This window comes from Thalassophryne amazonica, chromosome 2 (assembly GCF_902500255.1).
Source record: "Thalassophryne amazonica chromosome 2, fThaAma1.1, whole genome shotgun sequence".
NCBI lineage: Eukaryota > Metazoa > Chordata > Actinopteri > Batrachoidiformes > Batrachoididae > Thalassophryne > Thalassophryne amazonica.
The window spans coordinates 55,502,874-55,522,483 of NC_047104.1; positions in this window are offsets into that span (position 1 = coordinate 55,502,874).

Sequence of the window (19,610 nt, forward strand, 5' to 3'; positions counted from 1 at the left end):
AGAGACCTAATGTTTAATAGACCACATTTAACTGTTTTAGTCTGTGGTGCAGTTGAAGGTGCTATATTATTTTTTCTTTTTGAATTTTTATGCTTAAATAGATTTTTGCTGGTTATTGGTGGTCTAGGAGCAGACACCATCTCTACGGGGATGGGGTAATGAAGGGATGGCAGGGGGAGAGAAGCTCCAGAGAGGTGTGTAAGACTACAACTCTTCCTGGTCCCAACCCTGGATAGTCACCGTTTGGAGGATTTAAGAAAATTGGCCAGATTTCTAGAAATGAGAGCTGCTCCATCCAAAGTGGGATGGATGCCGTCTCTCCTAACAAGACCAGGTTTTCCCCAGAAGCTTTGCCAATTATCTATGAAGCCCACCTCATTTTTTGGACACCACTCAGACAGCCAGCAATTCAAGGAGAACATGCGGCTAAACATGTCACTCCCGGTCCGACTGGGGAGGGGCCCAGAGAAAACTACAGAGTCCGACATTGTTTTTGCAAAGTTACACACCGATTCAATGTTAATTTTAGTGACCTCCGATTGGCGTAACCGGGTGTCATTACTGCCGACGTGAATTACAATCTTACCAAATTTACGCTTAGCCTTAGCCAGCAGTTTCAAATTTCCTTCAATGTCGCCTGCTCTAGCCCCTGGAAGACAACTGACTATGGTTGCTGGTGTCGCTAACTTCACATTTCTCAAAACAGAGTCGCCAATAACCAGAGTTTGATCCTCGGCGGGTGTGTCGCCGAGTGGGGAAAAACGGTTAGAAATGTGAAGGGGTTGGCTGTGTACACGGGGCTTCTGTTTAGGGCTACGCGTCCTCCTCACAGTCACCCAGTCGGCCTGCTTTCCCGGCTGCTCGGGATCTGCTGGAAGGGAACTAACGGCGGCTAAGCTACCTTGGTCTGCACCGACTACAGGGGCCTGGCTAGCTGTAGAATTTTCCACGGTGCGGAGCCAAGTCTCCAGTTTGCCCAGCCTGGCCTCCAAAGCTACGAATAAGCTACACTTATTACAAGTACCATTACTGCTAAAGGAGGCCGAGGAATAACTAAACATTTCACACCCAGAGCAGAAAAGTGCGGGAGAGACAGGAGAAGCCGCCATGCTAAATCGGCTAAGAGCTAGTAGCTGCGCTAAGCTAGCGGATTCCTAAAAACACACAAAGTGAATAATGTGTAAATAATTTAGAGGTGATTCAGCAGAGGGAGTGCTTTAGTTAAGGCACGTGAAGATTACACTGTGAAACAAATCGTTATCTAGTTAACTAGATCAATCTAACTGCGCAGATTAAACAGCTAACAGATACAGCAAAACACCGCTGTGCTCCGGAACAGGAAGTGATACAATACCGCAGTGAGAGCCAACCACCAGTAGATATTACAATGAATAAACGCAAACACTGGTCAAAACAATCACTAGCATACCACAAAAAGACACAGAACATCCAAAAGTTTAAAGGTGGAAAAATATCGTCCCTTCTACATATACACACACACATACAGTACATTGGGTTTGGCACATAAAGAAGCCTGAAGCCCATATAAATCCCTATCAGGAACCCAGCCAACCTTTCTGCCCCTTGCTGTTGAAAACCATATAATAGTCTAAGGAACCAGAAACACATTTTCTGGATAGTTGGCAGTCAATGTCCCATAATGGTTCAGTTTGGGTAACTTTCATTTTTTCCTCTTATTGTTGGGTCGAGTAACCAAAAAAGTGACTAACAAATGGAATTGCACTGTGAAAATCCTAGTGTTTTATCCCACATAAGAAAAATAAGAAAAAGTGCAGATGTGCTAAAACCTCAACCCACGCAAACATGGCTCGACTACCAAAATAAACGTGTCAGGTAATTGTTTTGTATTATACATAAAAATACCTTGTCGGGACTTTGAAATTCTTTGCACTGCCACATAGACGAGAAGTCAAAAAGCCATGGTGTTATCATTGCAGCCTCTCATTTGGCAGACTGGTGGCTGAGTGTGCCCTTTTATGCTTGTTTAGCAATGTTTAACATCTCCAAAACAAGCTCAATCAATGATTGACATTTGACAAAGAAGCCCTCTCAGCTGAAGGAGAATTTCAAACCATCCGTGAAAGTGAAAATGAGAAGCAATTCTGTTAAACACTTCACATTAAAATGGCTATTTACCACACGATTGTAGCCGAGTGGACGCTTAAATGTTTCACAAAGTAATCTTGCCTTGGGTACAGTTCAGTAAATTCCCTAATGCTGGCCTTGCAGTCTGTCTTAGATTACTCAGATTCCCATGTGTGAAATGTTAGTGAGCCAAAAAGAGGACAAAGCAAATATCTGTTTTTTTCTGTGTCATTCATACAAAGGTCAGTAGATATTTTACAATACACACATTAGAGCTTTAGAGTTAAATATGATTAATTTATATGACCCAAACTCAAATTTAAGATGTAGTTAATTACATCAAGATAATTAAGATTCTGCCAGTGAGTTGTATGGTTGGTTACTGTTTTAGTTTAACCCCTTCTAAGCCTGTATATCCCATCGACGGGGAATTTCACTTCCTTTCTTTAAATCAGAGGTCTCAAACTGGTTCCAGAAAGGGCCAAGAGGGTGCAGGCTTTCTGTGCAACCACTTCCTGCAGCAGGTGATTTCACTGATTAACATCACTTTGAGCAGGTGGAATCAGTTAATCAGTGAAATCACCTGGTGGAGTGGGTGGTTGCACAGAAAGCTTGCACCCTCTTGGCCCTTTCTGGAACTGGTTTGAGACCTCTGCTTTAAATCCTTTAATTCGTGGCTGGAAATGCAGCATTTTAAAGCAAGTCCCTCTATGTTTTTTTCTGCTCCAGGTGCGTGTCTCATGTCGGTGCTGTGCTCTGAACACACAGAAGCACTGTAATGATTTAAACTTTTAAAGCGCCATCGCTGTGGTGTGATAATCAGATGACCTGATCGATCGACCAGGATGATCATGCCTGATTAATGCGCTGTTTAAACATTTTAAGTGTTGTCGCTGTCGGTGATCACCATGTCAACAGATCACACAGCACTTCCTTCAGATAACACGTGCTCGCGGTCAACTGATGCTTAAAAAGTTTAAATTATCATAGCTTTCATTATTCAGGTCTGTGATGACCTGATCAGTGGATGATCAGGTCTGCTGATCAGGAAGCAGCTGGAACTTTCAACATTTAAAAAGACAGCCCTCCATTCATTCACGGCGGCGTTTCCCACAGCCAGTCCACTCATCAGCATTCTGTACACAATGAAAATGGTCCACCAAGATAAAAATGAAAATAAAAAATAAAATAATGTTAAATTACTCTGTCACACGCACCACACCATGCAGTACCAACCAGAACCACTGGGTTGAAACAGGGTTGTAGGCAGAAGCTGGATAATAATCGTCAAGGTGTGACAGCTGCATTAATTTATTAGATGTACAACAGCGTGTGCCAGCGTTTTTACTACGGCAGGCATATTTTTATTTTATTTATTTCATTAATATAGCGCCAAATCACAACAAGGTTGCCTCAAGGCACTTCACACAAGTAAGGTCTAACCTTACCAACCCCCAGAGCAACAGTGGTAAGGAGAAACTCCATCTGAGGAAGAAACCTCACGCAGACCAAAGGGGTGACCCTCTGCTTCGGCCATGCTACAGACACAAATTACACAAAACGAACATACAAGGAAATGTTGTCGCTACAAAGGATGGTTTCTGGAACATATACCACACCCATCTCTGGATGGAGCCGCACCTCAAACAAGAAAAGAAAAAAAGCAGAATCAGGCATCAGAAAGACAAATACAGTGTAATTTGTCAGCATTAAGCAACAAGAAAAACAGAAGAAATACTAAGGTGATCACCAGCCACTAGCCCTAAGCTTTACTAACAGACCCAGAATTTAGATAAAGTTGAGGCCGCGGCCTGCTCCGTTTCCTAATAAAATTAATTTAGAGAGTAAAAAGCAAAGAAACATACTATACCAGTATGCTAGCCATACAAAAGGGAAAATAAATGCATCTTAACTCTGGATTTGAATGTCTCTACAGAATCTGACTGTTTTATTGACACAGGGAGATCATTCCACAGACTTTTTATTCCCCCTTGGGACACTAAGTAGTCCTGCACCTTGAGAACGCAAATCCCGGGCCGGTACGTAGGGTTTAGTTAGGTCAGCTAGTTAGGGAGGTGCCAGTCCGTGAACAGTTTTATAGGCTAGCAGCAGAACCTTAAAATCTGATCTCACTGGGACAGGAAGCCAGTGAAGAGATGCCAAAATGGGTGTAATGTGGTCAAACTTTCTGCTTCATGTCAGAACTCTGGCAGCAGCATTTTGAATCAACTGGAGACCCCTAATGCTGGACTGCGGTAAACCATAAAATAGAATATTGCACTCGTCTAATCTAGAAGAAACAAATGCATGAATCAGGGTCTCAGCATCAGACATAGACAGGATGGGATGAATCTTCGTTTTATTTCGCAGGTGGAAGAAAGCACCTCTCATAATAGCTCTAATGTGGATATCTCTAATGTGGTCCTACATATGCTCCTAATGAGGCATATGCTGGCTAAATCATCAAGGTGTGACAGGATGTAGCCTTCAGTAGTGGAATTGGATTAGAATGGGAATAACCCCGTTGTGTCTGATGATTTGCGGACGTTAATGCTGGATTACGGATGGAAATAGCCGGTAAAACTCAATTTGCGACCATGGATTCGAAACCTTCAGGAAGTAAGCAAAAAGCTACATCAATGGACTGAGATACCCTGTGGAATTAAACACGCTGAAACAATGCTGAGAGAAACATTTTGCAGGAGTGGAAAGTGCAGAGCACACCGCGGGAAAAGTGGCGAGAAGAAAGAAAAGTTTAAGCAGGAGTACAAACTTATGAATGTCCACAACAATTAAAGTGACTCACACTGAAAAAAACAACACCACAGACCTAGTGACATGGGGACAAAAGACTTGCTGTTTTTTTCCTCCCATGATGGATATAAAATAAATAAATAAATAAATAAATGAGAGAAGCCAAAATAACTTACTTCACAGATGCTGTATTGGAAAGGACTACAATCAAGAAGCTCACAAGCAAGTAAAAAAAAAAGGAATAAATACAAGTGCTGTAAGAGCAAACTTCTGCTATGTTGTTTTGCACTTAATATTAAGGTTAAAGTTTACTTACCAGCTATTATGAGCTTTAAGGTGCCTTGACACCTGCATGCATTTAATCCCCACACTGCCAAGCAATTCGTCATGAAAATGCCACCCACTGTGTTCTAAGCTGGATGCTGCGCTTTGTGCTGCTGGACACTGCGTATATAAACTAATTATTTCGTAATATGAACAGTAGCGCACGCGTAAAAGAGTGATTTTGCAGAAATAAACAGACGAACACAAAGTTAAAAGTGGGATCACGGTATGAAAAGGGCAACCTGGTCTCACGGCAAGTCGTGATTCAGCAGCACGAAATACATATTAATCTATTGGTTCATGATATTGTGAGGAAAAGTGCCTCATTTTCATCATGGCAGCACAAATTCATTCTAATTCATTGCGTGATGGCTGCACAAAATTAAAAGTGAAGCGAGGGGGTCAGGGGTGGTTATGGTTAAGGTTGGGGGAAGGAGTAGGGTTAGGTTATGGTTAAGGTTAGGGTTGTGGGTAGGAGTAAGGTTAAGAATAGTGAGTTAAAAAAAAACCCTGTCACAAAAATTTGACTCATTTTGTGACAGGAGCATGAAAAAAACAAACAACAACAAAATGTGAGACTGGGCTGGAAAATGACTGTTTAAAGCCAGGGAAAAAGATTAAACCAGCAAGCCGTGGAACCAGCGAGGAGCACAGAGGCGGCTGTCCAGGAACCCTTGGTTCAGTTCTAGCTGGTCTGGTGCATAACAGGTGGACAGCAACCTGGCGCACAGCGCACAACCGCATGTCTGTACTGGAGCGTCTGTTTTTGGACTGTGTTTAAAAAAAGGTGGCATCTTTAAATGCTGCTGTGTATTGAAAACCCACACTTTAGAGGGACCAGGTGTGGGAGGGCTGGAGGTTTGGACCAAACCCATGCCTAAACGTGCGCCAACATCGTGTTTTGTAATTGTTCCATGTCCTTCCTGATATGAGGCACCTTCCCACAGCTTTCAAAGAATAGCTCTGTAGCTCAGTGGTAAAGTCTCTGGCTGGGAATCAGAGGTTTTGAAAGGCACGAGTTCGCCTCCCGGGTACCGGCTGGTTTTTATTTTTTATTTATTGCACATAAGCGGTGCAATGTGGTTCCACAGGTACCAGCTATTTTTTTATTTATTCCACATAAGCGGCGCCATGTTCTGCACCTGGCACTGCTCCTGCTCAATGGACACCGGTGTGTGCATGAACTGTCGAAGTTGTGTGCTCTAATTTCGAACTATTTTGCTCTGTTTCGCCGTTTTCATCCAAATGCCGTTTAAACTTCGCACTATGTGTGAAGGGGCCATTGCTGTCTTACTGTATGATTGTGAGACTTGGCTAGTCGGTGTTCTAAGACTATCACTGTATATTTGTTGGTAACATCTGTTTGGAGGATCCTTGGGTACTGTTAGAATGCCATCCATCCATCCATCCATTTTCGAGATGTAGTCCCTCCAGCGTGTCCTGGGTCTTCCCTGGGGCCTCCTCCCCATGGGACGTGCCTGGAACACCTCTCCAGTGAGGCGTCCAGGGGGCATCCGGAAAAGATGCCCGAGCCACCTCAACTGACTCCTTTCGACGTGGAGGAGCAGAGGCTCGACTCCGAGCTCCTCCCGAGTGACCGAGCTCCTCACCCTATCTCTAAGGGAGCACCCAGCCACCCTGCAGAGGAAACTCATCTCGGCTGCTTGTACTCGCGATCTCGTTCTTTTGGTCATGAGCCAAATCTCATGACCATAGGTGAGGATCGGAACGTAGATCGATCGGTAAATCGAGAGCTTTGCCCCCTACTCAGCTCTCTCTTCACCACGACGGTCCGATACAGCGACCGCATTAGTGCAGATGCTGCACCGATCCGTCTATTGATCTCACGCTCCGTCCATCCCTCACTCGTGAACAAGACCCCGAGATACTTAAACTCCTCCACTTGAGGCAAGGACACTCCACCGACCTGAATGACTTTGTGAATTGAGTGGATTATGTAGGGAGATTCAGATGAGGCGCATCTTTTGCGAGAATGATAGTTGCAAAATTTTGGCCATGTGGCATGTTTCTCTGTACATGATACAGCACACAGGGGCCTCAGTGCTCAGGATTCCAGCAATTGCAAAAAGTCAAGGGAATGCCCATGTTTAACCTGGCTGAAAACCTTTGCACAGTAATGCATATATTGGCAGTGACCAGGTTTTTGCTATTTTTAATTGCAAGCAAATAGAGCTCAGCTTTAATTTGAGGATCGGTGCAACAGCTGGTCTCACAGTGCTTTCATCATAATAGAGTTGATTTCAGGTCTTGCACATTCTTTGCCAAAGGGGATATATATATATATATATATATATATATTTTTTTTTTTTTTAAGCAATGGCAATCTTTATCATATTGGTGATATGAGCTTTGGAACTATTTACTGGAATAACAAAACAAAAGTCTGAAAATATTCCTGGTTATTCTGGTTTAGACATGCCACTGGAAATAACTTTATCTCCATGAATGTGGATGGAAATTATGTAAAATTCTCATGAAAAGGCAATACAGTGTATATTAAAAAGATACAATTTGGGTGTGTCCAAAGTGTGCCAGAGTACTCAGCTGGGTGACAAACAGCTTCCTCGTATTGTCGTCATGAAATAACGTCATCACATTTGTTTTAACATGAATGTCGCGTCTGGTGGCTTGAAACAATACTCACAGACACTAAGAATAGTTTTTGGTGATGGAAAGAGATGACTCCCATCCTGTGGGGAAAATTCACTGTAATTACAGCTTTATATAGAAGTAGTTGGTGGTCTTTAATTTGATATGGAGTTGTTTGGATGTAATTTACTTAGTGTTCAACAGTTGCGTATTAGTTACCCGATTGCACCGTGTGCAATGCTAACACTTAAATCAGAGCAAACAGCTGATGAGACGAGAGATGAGCTGCTGGAATTTGACCTCTTTGTTGGTGGCGGTGGAGCACGGCGAGCGTTCCGCACCATCCAAGTAGAAGTGGGAGATAGATAGATTAACATGAAAACAGAGAGAGGGAGAGTGCAGCAGAGGGAAGGTGGCTCATTGGGGATGGGAGAGGAAGGAGGCAGCAGTGGAGCTGACCGTCGTTGGGATTGGAGAAAGGTCACAGTGAAATGGAAACTGACTCTCCACCCTGGCGCCCAGGGTAATATCCAGTAACTGTTTTTTTTTTTTTTTTTCACCCCCCATTTTGTTCCACTGCTTCCACAAGCTGAAACAGGTTTATCCCAGACCAAAACAGAAGAGAAGTGCAAGGTGAAGAATACACTAAGGTGCATATATGTATATATATTTGGATGCTGTTGGTGGTTTTATTCTTTGGGTATGACAGGATATATCTCAAAATGCAGACTGTCATGTTAAACGTAACTGTCATGGATTGTGGCTGGATCACATCTCAAGTGTTTTTGTTTTGCTACTTGTGGAACACACTGTGATCTCTGAAGTTTCTCTTGCATCGCTTTCATGCTGACACATCTGTTCCTGGTGAATTTTTCTGAGTGCTTTTATTCTGATACATTTGTTCCTTGTACTTCCATTAACTTTACTTCCTGTTCACAAGCATTCGGGCTTGTGGTTCCCATGCATGCTTATTTCCTCATTTATTTAGTCACACATCATATTGCTATGCACAGCCTATCACTCTAGTGATAGATTGTCTAGTTTCCATGTTGCTTTCTCACGTTCTTTCTCCATGATTGATTTCCTGTTGCTGACCCACCCTGCTTCCTTGTGGTCTTCAAGTCTTATTATTGGGCTGATTGCCTGGTATGTTTGATGATGGTGTTTTGATCCTCTGTTCAGAATCAGAATAGCCTTTAATCGCCAAGTATCTACAAGAATACAAGGAATTTAACTCTGGTTTGAACTGTAGTCTCTCTGTACGAGCATGTATAAATATACAGTAAATACTAAATAATTCACAGTAAAAATGTGCAAATAAAATATGTGTGCAAAGGAGAAACAGACAAGCAGATTGAAGTTGTACATAAGGAAGGTATATGAATTAGTGAGTTTTCTGGAAGTTTAAATTGTTCATCAGTGTGACAGTTCGTTGACGTCTGTGCCTGTCATGTTTGGAGGCAGAGGGAAACCAAACAGAGATGGAGATGTACAGAACAGACTGGATGATGGATGTGTAGAAGATGATGAGCAGTTCCTGGGGGAGGTTGAACTTCCTGAGCTGTCTGAGAAATTACATCATCTGCTGTGCCTTTTTCCTGATGGAGTCTATGTGGGGTGGGGGGGCACTTCAGATCTTGAGAGATGGTGGATCCCAGGAACCAGAAAGTGTCCACAGTAGGCACAATGTTGTTGAGGATGGGGGGTGGGGAGTGATGGTAGGTTTCTCCTGAAGTCCAATATCATCTCCACAGTCTTCAACTCCAGTTTGTTTTGACAACACCAGAGGACCAACTGTTCCACCTCCTGTCTGCAGCCTCATCACCGTCCTGGACGAGTCCAATGATGGTGATGTCATCTGCAAACTTCAAGAGTTTGACAGAGAAGTTCCCTGTGGTGCAGTCGTTTCTATAGAGAGGGAGAAAGCAGCAGAGAGAGCACACACCTCTGAGGGGCACCAGTGCTGACTGTCCATGTGCTGGATGTGATGCTCCCCAGCCTCACCTGCTGTGTTCTGTCCGTCAGGAAGTTGGAGATCCATTGACAAGTGCGAACTGGCACAGAGAGGTTGGAGAGTTTTTTTGTGGAGAATGTCAGGAATGATGGTAAAGGCTAACTGCAGTTTTACATCTGTGTCATTCTCTGCTCTGGGATACCCTGTTGTGCTTCAGCATATTGAAAGCTGTATGGTTTCACCTGCAAAAGGTTGAAACTTACACAGTAAAATCAACTGTGTTAAATTAACACTGCCAGTGTACATATGGTCTCACTCTGGGTCAGAGTAGCACCATATGTACACTGGCAGTGTTAATTTAACACTGTCAGTGTTAATGTAACACTGGTGATTTTTACTGTGTATCTAATAACATGCCAGATGGATGATCATCAGCATTTTTTTTAAATCAATTAAAAAAGAAACTAACGTGTTGCCCGTCGGGTTCTACTGGCTCTAGTTTGGGTAGTGTTTAGCTGTAGCTGACATTTTTCAAGGGTAGTAATAAATTAAGCAAAGCTTGTATAATGAGTTGGAATAAATGTGTGAGCCCAAATGTTTTTAGGACCTTAGACCTCAACAATTTTGAGAAGAGGAACTCAACTCTTTTATTTCTTTTAAATTATGTAAATTTTTTATGTTAATGTTACTGTCTTAATGTATTTCTAAATTGTTTAGGTTCTTGTTGTCATATACACACTATCATTATTATCATTGTCATTATTGTTATTATATTTTATTATTACTGTTTTGTCATTTGATTTTTAAATGGACCACAATGGAAATGTTTTCACTTTCTTGTGTCATCCATGTATTTTAATACATTTATAATTATATTATGTACTTACATTGAACTTTCTAATAACATCATGCCCATACACACTCACACTTTAAATATAAAGATGATTTACCATGCCCTGCTGCATGTTAGTCCTGAATGTAATTAGCAACATTAGCTCATATCCATAGTTCCTCCAAAAATTTGAATTCTAACAACGCTCCATTTTGGCACTGTTCACCCTAGACCCAAAATACATAAGCATACCAAACTGCAAATGTCAGCTGTCCCCAGTTGCAAGTTTTTTTTTTTTCTGCATTCTGTTGAAAGCAGGTGCTTTTATTTTTCACACACACAAACAAAGATGGTGGCAGAAGACATCAAAAGCAATACTCTTTTCACTCATGGTAACAACATGACACTTAACTAAACTGACTAAACCAACTGAACTACAAAAACACAATAAATCAGTAACACTAACATCAATGTTAAACTAACATGAACAACAATAACATTTAAAACCCCATAACCCTGAACACCCATGGTGCATTGGAGCACACTGTCCATTGTTTATTGGTTAGCTAAATTGCATATTTCTCCAACTTTCCGCTTTTGCAGCTTTCATCCGTACTAAACGGCAAATGTCAATGCTCCCCGGTTTCTGCATGATCTAAGCCATACTCACGCACACATGCTCGCTCGCACGCACTTGGCTGTTATAATACATATGCATCATTTGAGGCAGTTCAAAATTGGAGATACTGAATCAGTGAAAGATGTTTAAGCAATGATTGAACAAATTTGCAGTACAATGCACACCAACAGGGACACCATTCATGTCTGTTTTATGAATGTCCTCACATGGCTATATTTATGTTATATAACATTGACTTATCAAAGGCTGCAGCCTCACCATTAATCATCAGCTGTCAGAAGGGAAGCAGAGAAGGACTTGATTAGTACTTCACTAGGAGACCACTTGGGACACCAGGAGCAGTGAGCATGTCTCTCTATATAAAACTGAAGTTGCATCAGGAAGGGCATCTGGTGAAAAACTGCTAAATTCCATTGTGGTTCTGTACTGGATCCGCTGTAGCAACCCCAAGCCACCAGCAGCAGATGAAAACAGAAAAATCCTAAACTTATCTCAGCATTATTTTACAACCAATCTCATCAGTCAGCTGAACATCTAAAGCTCTTCATTTGTATATTCTGCATGCAAATCTGTATCAGTCTATGGCTATAATCAACTGCTGACATAGTAATCACATATGGTTTACATGCAACACTGCAATTGCAAATTGAATAGAAAGTACTGCAGAAACTTCAAAAGGAAAAGTGTATGGTGCCTTCAAACTTTTGTCTGGGAATAACGCAGACTACAGTCTCATTATTGCAACTTTTCAACAGCACCACTGGCATTATGGAAACCACTGTCATATTTGAGTTGACAAGTAGTTGTTCCTCTGGTGTTTCTGAGACAATGAAGGGGGAAAATGACACAAGGTCACACAGAGACTGCTGAAGATAGCTGAAGAGTCACATGTGACATCATTCTGCAGACGTGCCAGACAGCAAAAACAATCCCTCCAACAGAAAATAGAGAGGCAGCCTAATCAGCCCAACGTTTGCTCCCCTCATACATTGACAAATGAAGCCATTGTGCAGTGATTATCACAGTTATTCATAGCCTCTTTGCTATAGGGATGGTACATTTGTTGCATTACATAGGAACAGACATTGCTGGGCATAGTGTGTGTTTCCCTGTCGTTGTATATGACAGGGGAGCCGGTGACATTTATAAATACTTTGTAATCTGCCCTGCTATATGCATCGCCTTGTTAAAGTGCCATTATTTTGGCAGCAATTGGGCCCAGCCTGTGATTAATTGAACACTATTAAGTTGAGATGAATCATGCCTGCTTAGTGTATGCATGCAATTTTCAAATAAATCACAGATACTGTACAATAAATTGCTTTTTATTGTTGCCAGGTTATGCACAACTAAGTTTCCCAAATAAACATAAGAAATATGAAAATACATTATTTCTGCCATCATTGTAATAAAAATTGAGCTAGATATTTGCGCCAATACATATGCATTGTGCACTCTGTGGTATAGAATGGTGCATTTATGCATGTTCAGGCTTCCAACATGGAACAGACAACAGACCATGCCCTGGTCAGCATCACATAGAGGTGCTTGACTGTTTCTTATCCTTGGAGTGACAAAAATCATGTTTCTACTGTACCACCAAACATCAAATCAATCTTGTGAGGGGCCATGTTAGCTGTAAGATTATACATATTAGCATATTAGCACTTGCTTTCCTAAAGCACAAGATCCTGTACATCTGAATTTCAGGCCTGAATGTGCATTACATAAATAAATAACCAAAGCTTTAATAGTAAAGGATTTTTCATTGTTACCCAGCTAAAAACGGGACATTTTTACCATTTGGTAATGTTGGGAAAGTGTAAGTACACGGACCCACAACAGGGGCGCAAATGAACGGACAATGGAATAGGTCAGATAACAACACTTTACTGTTGCGAACGTGCACAACAAACACAACAGATTACACAATAGATCAAAGGTCACATTACAAGGTGTCGTGTGGGCAGGCTCGAAGATAGGAGACGCCTGTCCAAAGCAGAACCGGAACCACACGATTTCCTCCACCACCAGACCCCGGGAATACTGGAGCCGCCAAGTCCCGAACTCCCAGGTGGCCACTGCCTCCGCGTGTCGGACCTGGTACTGCTGGCGAGGAACAAAAACACAATTAAACGTGGGTGCGTCTGCACCCAGCAATCTGCACGGCAGGGAAGCTACCTCCACCTCTCGTTGGAGAAAAAGTCTGTTATCACTCACAAAAATCACAAAAAAAGGCTTTCTATCAAGCAGTCAGGCTGAGGATATTACCTTTCAGGTAGAACGATATCTCGGCAAAGAGGTGGAGATGACGTCTTGCTGATATACCGATGCAGATCAGATGAGTGGTGACAGCTGTCACAGGTGATGAGTGTCAGCTGTCACCCCGGCTGCTCCTGTGAGGTGGCAGCGCCCTCTGGTGCCTGGAGCCCGCACTCCAGGCAGGGTGCCCTCTGGTGGTGGTGGGCCAGCAGTACCTCCTCTTCAGCGGCCCACACAACAGGTAACATAGTATGTTGGTTGTGGCAATGTCGAGAATCAAAATTTCAGCAATGTAAATGTGTGAAGTTGTGTGAAAACTGCCACCAAGTTGTTCTGATATGAGTGAAGCAACGTGCAGTGGCACAAAGTTCGCTCATGGCACACTGAGTCCAAAATAGGAAGTGTCAAATTTTGTGTCGACAGTGAAACAGAAATGTCAAATGTCAAACACTTCCTGGATCAACACTTCCTGTATTGACAGATGAGATCTCATGGAATCCCGCGGGAACTCAGTGGTGAGTTCACACTGACACAGGAAGTGCCAAATTTTGAGTCCACATTGAAACAGGAAATGTCAAATGTTGAACACTTCCTGCCATGGGTGGAGCAAGAGCAGAGGCCAGGGTTGCACTGGACTCCCCTGAAACCTGATTGGACACAGATGATTGAAATGTTACAGCACATGCAAAAAGAAAAAAAAAAAAAGAGCTGCATTTTGAAATCAGTGACACATATTGACTGCTAAGGTCCTCCTGTCCAGTAGTTGGTGCTGTGTACCACAAAAAGTTCTAATCCACCTTAGTAGAAGGTGGATTCTGTTCTGTTTTGTATAAAACCTGTGTAACCTCTTCATTTTGCTCTCTGAAGGACTTATTTTTAAATAACCTCTAAATTTTGTTGTCTGAGTGACACACCAGTGACACAACTTTAGATAAATAAATCTGAAGTTACCTTCCTTAAACTTAAAGTGGAAGCGAATCTCTACAATGTCATAGAAATTAATTAATTAATTGCACTTTGTGTGAAATCATAGCCATATCATATAGCTATGACAATATTGAGATACAATAATCTGGCCATATTGTACAGCCCTACTGTCAACTAGCTGAAAACTTTGAATATTAATTCACATCTACATTAAAAAAAAATGCTTAAAAGGGTTAAGAGGGCTGTAATAGGGTCTGGGGGGTGGAGCCCCCCAGAAGCTGAAATGCAAAAAAAAAATAAAAATGCTTAAAAAGTGGGTGGTTAAGAGGGCTGTAATTAGGTTAAGAAAAGGTTTTAGCCATGCTAATCCTCCCCTGAAGCATTTGCTCAGAAACAGTGTGAAGGACCTAAATGGCATGATGAGATGCTGAAGAGGTTTGCTCCTTCATGTCTGTGACATATACATATTACATTGTAATGCAATGTACCTACAATGTTTATGCAGCATTGGTATTGCTGTACTCCAACATTTACACGAACATTGAAAATAATCTGTTTGCTGGGGCTTTACTGGAAACATTTAGTAGGGTTAATTCAAATAACGCTCATATTATATTTAAATTCATGTTTATGCACCTTTACCATTGTGGGAAATCTTCCACAATTACACCCAGGATTGAAGAGAGGACCCCTCACACATCAGCCAAATGGCTTACCAGTGTTCTGCCTTGGCTGGCTATACAGAGGAATAGGTTTGGGCATCTTCACAGTTGTAGCAACATTGCTGAGATGCTACAGAATGACACTGTGGCAACATAAACCTCAACCAAAATACAATATTGCATTTATGTAGTGTGTTTTCTGGGTAGTTGCCTGTTTTATCGAAATGAATAATGTTAGGTCAGGTCTATGAGCCTTGCAATTGTGTCTCACATTGCTGCTTCCAAAACACCACAGAACCTCCTTGGGTTCAGCCAACCAGTGCACCTATTCCTCTAGATAGTATACCCGGATACTGTAACATAAAACTGATGGGACTGCACATCCTTGGACCAGTATCCATTTACAGCTGGGTGGAATGGGACAATGCAGATGGAGTGTCTTGTCCAAGTACACAGACAGGTAGGTTCAAGGTTCAAAGATTTATTGTCATTTTCATTGTGCAATTGTATACACAAGAGAATGAAATTTTGTTTCTCAATCAGTGACTGCAGTGCAATAAAAATCTCAATAGAATAGTTTACCTTACATAAATGAATAAATAAATAAATAAAACACATAATAAAATAAATTATTCATAAAAACAGATAAAATACCCTCCAATCTCTCAGGTACTAAGCCAGGTGACTAGCTGTCATGGGTGAGTGTGCGTGTGGGGATGGGGGACACTCCATTAATAAGTACAGCCTGAGGAAAGAAACTGTTCAGCATCCTACTAGTTTTGCAGCTGATGCTGCTGTATCTCCCTTCTGCCATCAGGGAGGAGCCCACCACCGTTGTATCATCTGCAGACTTCAGGATGTGGTTGCTGCAGAATCTGGCAGTGCAGTCAAAAGTGAGCAGGCTGAAGAGCAGAGGGCTCAGGACACAGCCCTGTGGCGTGCCTGTGCTCACTCTGATGGTCTTTGATGTGTGGTTGCCCACCTTAACTGTTTGCTGTCGCTGAGTCAAAAAGTTGTAGACCCAGTTACAGATGCCTTTGTCCAACTTTAGCATCTGAAGCTTTTCCACTAGCTGCAGTGGGATGATGGTGTTAAAGGTACTGCTGAAGTCTATGAACAGAAGCCTGGCATAGGTGTTCTTGGTGGAAATTGCATCTTCTGTGGATCTGTTCCTTCTATAAGTGAATTGTAGTGGGTCCAGGTCAGCAGGGAGGCAGTTTTTAAAGCGCTGCTTGACCAGGTGTTCAAAACATTTTGTCACTATGGGCATTAGGGCTACAGGGCGGAAATCAGAGAGGCCGGTGGGATTTGTTTTTTTCGGGACTGGAATGATGGTAGCACTTTTGAGGCAGGAGGGTATACATGCAGGTCTACATATTGGTAGAACAACTTCTATCCCACTATCTACTTGCTCTGCAGAGTGGGTAAGATCTAGTCGTAACTTGTGTGTAACACTTTAAGGTGGCTTATATCATGATTTGGCGCTGTATAAATAAACTGAAGAAATAATCCTGTATAAATTCTAATAATACTTTGTTCAGTAAAGTGGACTGTCATTGAAGGACCTTGGTGAAACCTGATCATGCTCAAACTCATCTGAGACATAAGTCATTTGAGATGTCCATTTCAAATTTGGTGAGAATCAGATAAGGTTTGGGCCCAAGCTAACTAAAGTTGGCTCATCAATCAATAAATTTATATCTATAGCCCTTTACAGCAGCCAGATGGTGTGCAAAGTGCTTTACAGTAAAATCAAAGCTCAAGAATTCACAAATAGAAAACAAACATACAAGCCAGTAAAAACGGCATATAAAAAAAAAAACATGTCACAGCACCACCAGATATTAAAAGCTAGTTTAAATAAATAAGTCTTGAGCTTTGATTTTAAAAAGTGCTGAGTCAGACTTGTTCCACAGTCTGGAACCAGCTACACAGTAAATTTTGCACAGTAAAATATACTCTGCAAGGATAACATTTGGTCCCAGTCTAAATAGAGTAAAATACACTCTATTATAGAGTGAAATCAGCTCTATCGTCTTGTCAGATCAAGTTTTTCTACTCCAATAAGAGTCACTCACAGCATGATGGAGTTGATTTTACACTGTGATAGAGTATGTTTAACTCTATTTGGAATGGGACCAAATGTTATCCCGGCAGAGTATACAACCCCAATTCCAATGAAGTTGGAACGTTGTGTAAAATGTAAATAAAAACAGAATACAATTATTTGCAAATCCTCTTCAACCTATATTCAACTGAATACACCACAAAGACAAAATATTTAATGTTGAATAAATCGAGCATGCTTTAATTCGTCCACCTTGCCATAATCGTTGGACTTGGGATCCTTGCCCTCTGCCACACTGACAAGCGCAACCCTCAACCTATCAAATCGCTTGAACACAGACACATGCCATATCCGTTTGTTTTAAAATTAATTACTTTAGTTAATTAATTCGGTTTATTTGTTAAATACGTGATATTATTGAATAACTAATATTTTGCTATATTTTCCAGCATTTCTTTTTCTTTCTTTTCTATTTTTATTTTTTAATAGCTCTCACATCCGAGGGGGCGGGATTGATGACGTGAGGGGGCGTCGCCCCCAAACGATCCCTCGTGGCGCCGGGTCAGGTACAGAGTCAGCACCACAAAACCGGTCCTAAAAAATGGGCTGCAATTTGTAAAACACTGTGCTTTGCTTGAGGGCACTACGGCGTGACAAACCAAAAACCACAAAACACACTGTAGTTTGCTTGAGGGCACTACAGCAGACACAAATCTTATGAAAAATCTGTTTATTTTTTCTTTTTAACATAATTTTTGACCTCATGGAGATTAACATTGAACGGTTCTTACGTGAGGAACACCACATTAACAAATATTAAGCAAGATGAATGCGTATGAACACATGCAATTATTTAATGTCCTACAGAGATTTCAGTGGTTCCGGTACAAGTTTATAGTGGTTCCAATTTCATATTGGTTCATAGTGGATTAATACATGTGGTACCGTGATCATACGGGTTGCAAGATCATAGTGACACCCAGATCGTAGCGGTTCTGAGATCGTATCAGTACTGCTGTCACAGAGCTTGTTTGGTTTCGAGGTCTCCAGTTACCATTTTTAATGTATTTAAAATTATATTATGAACATTAAACTTACGAAATTAAATCACACACTTATGCATGCACGCACACTTTCAATATACAAGGTTTGTGAGAAAAGTATCCGACCTTTTGATTTTATGCAAAAAATATATGGATTTGATTCATATGTTTTTACGTCAGCCAAGCTTGAACCTTCGTGCACATGCGTGAGTTTTTTCACGCCTGTCGGTTGCGTCATACGCCTGTGGGCAGAATTTGAGTGAGCACTGGTCCACCCCTCTCGTCGTTTTTTCATTGCGAGGAAATGGCGGAATGATTTGGGCTTTGTTCCATCAGAATTTTTTCAGAAACTGTTAGAGACAGGCAGCTCAAAACCATTCGGAAAATTCAGATGGCTTTCGGTGAAAATTTTATGGGCTTCACAGAGATTAAGGAGTGTTACTACCACTTTAAGGACAGCCCACAATGGCGCATGGCGCGCCGCGCTCCAAGCAGCGATCGACAAGCTGAAACAACCATTTCATTTCTAAACGGATGGCTGTATGGACCCGGGACCATCATGTGCAATTTCTCTGGTTATCACAAGAGATGGACATCAGCCATTTTCTGGCAGATTTCACTTTTAACAAGAGATTTTGTCATGGAAAGCCGCGCGGAGGCTTCGCGCATCATGACGGAGCCGCTGATGGAGCGAGACAAAGAACGCCTCCGTTTTGGAGTGTCAGAGGACAAGTTGGGACATGCCTATCTCGGCTTTCAGTGGCTTACCAGTCGAGTGAGTATAAGAGAAATTGTGGAGAGCTGGGCATGTCCCAACTTGTCCTCTGACACTCCAAAACGGAGGTGTTCTTTGTCTCGCTCCATCAGCGAATCCGTCGTGACGCGCGAAGCCTCCGTGCAGCTTTCCATGACAAAATCTCTTGTTAAAAGTGAAATCTGCCAGAAAATGGCTGATGTCCAGCTCTTGTGATAACCAGAGAAACTGCACACGATGGTCCCGGATCAACACAGCCATCCGTCTAGAAATGATCTGGTGGTTTCTGCCTGTCGATCGCGGCTCGGAGCACGGCGCGCCATTGTGGGCCGTCCTTAAAGCGGTAGTAACACTCCTTAATCTCTGTGAAGCCCATAAAATTTTCACCGAAAGCCATCTGAATTTTCCGAATGGTTTCCAGCTGCCTGTCTCTAACAGTTTCCGAAAAAATTCTGATGGAACAAAGCCCAAATCATTCCTCCATTTCCTCGCAATGAAAAAACGATGAGAGGGGTGGACCAGTGCTCACTCAAAGCCTGCCCACAGGTGAATGACGCAACCGACAGGCGTGAAAAAACTCACGCATGCGCACGAAGGTTCAAGCTTGGCTGACGTAAAAACATATGAATCAAATCCATACATTTTTTGCATAAAATAAAAAGGTCAGATACTTT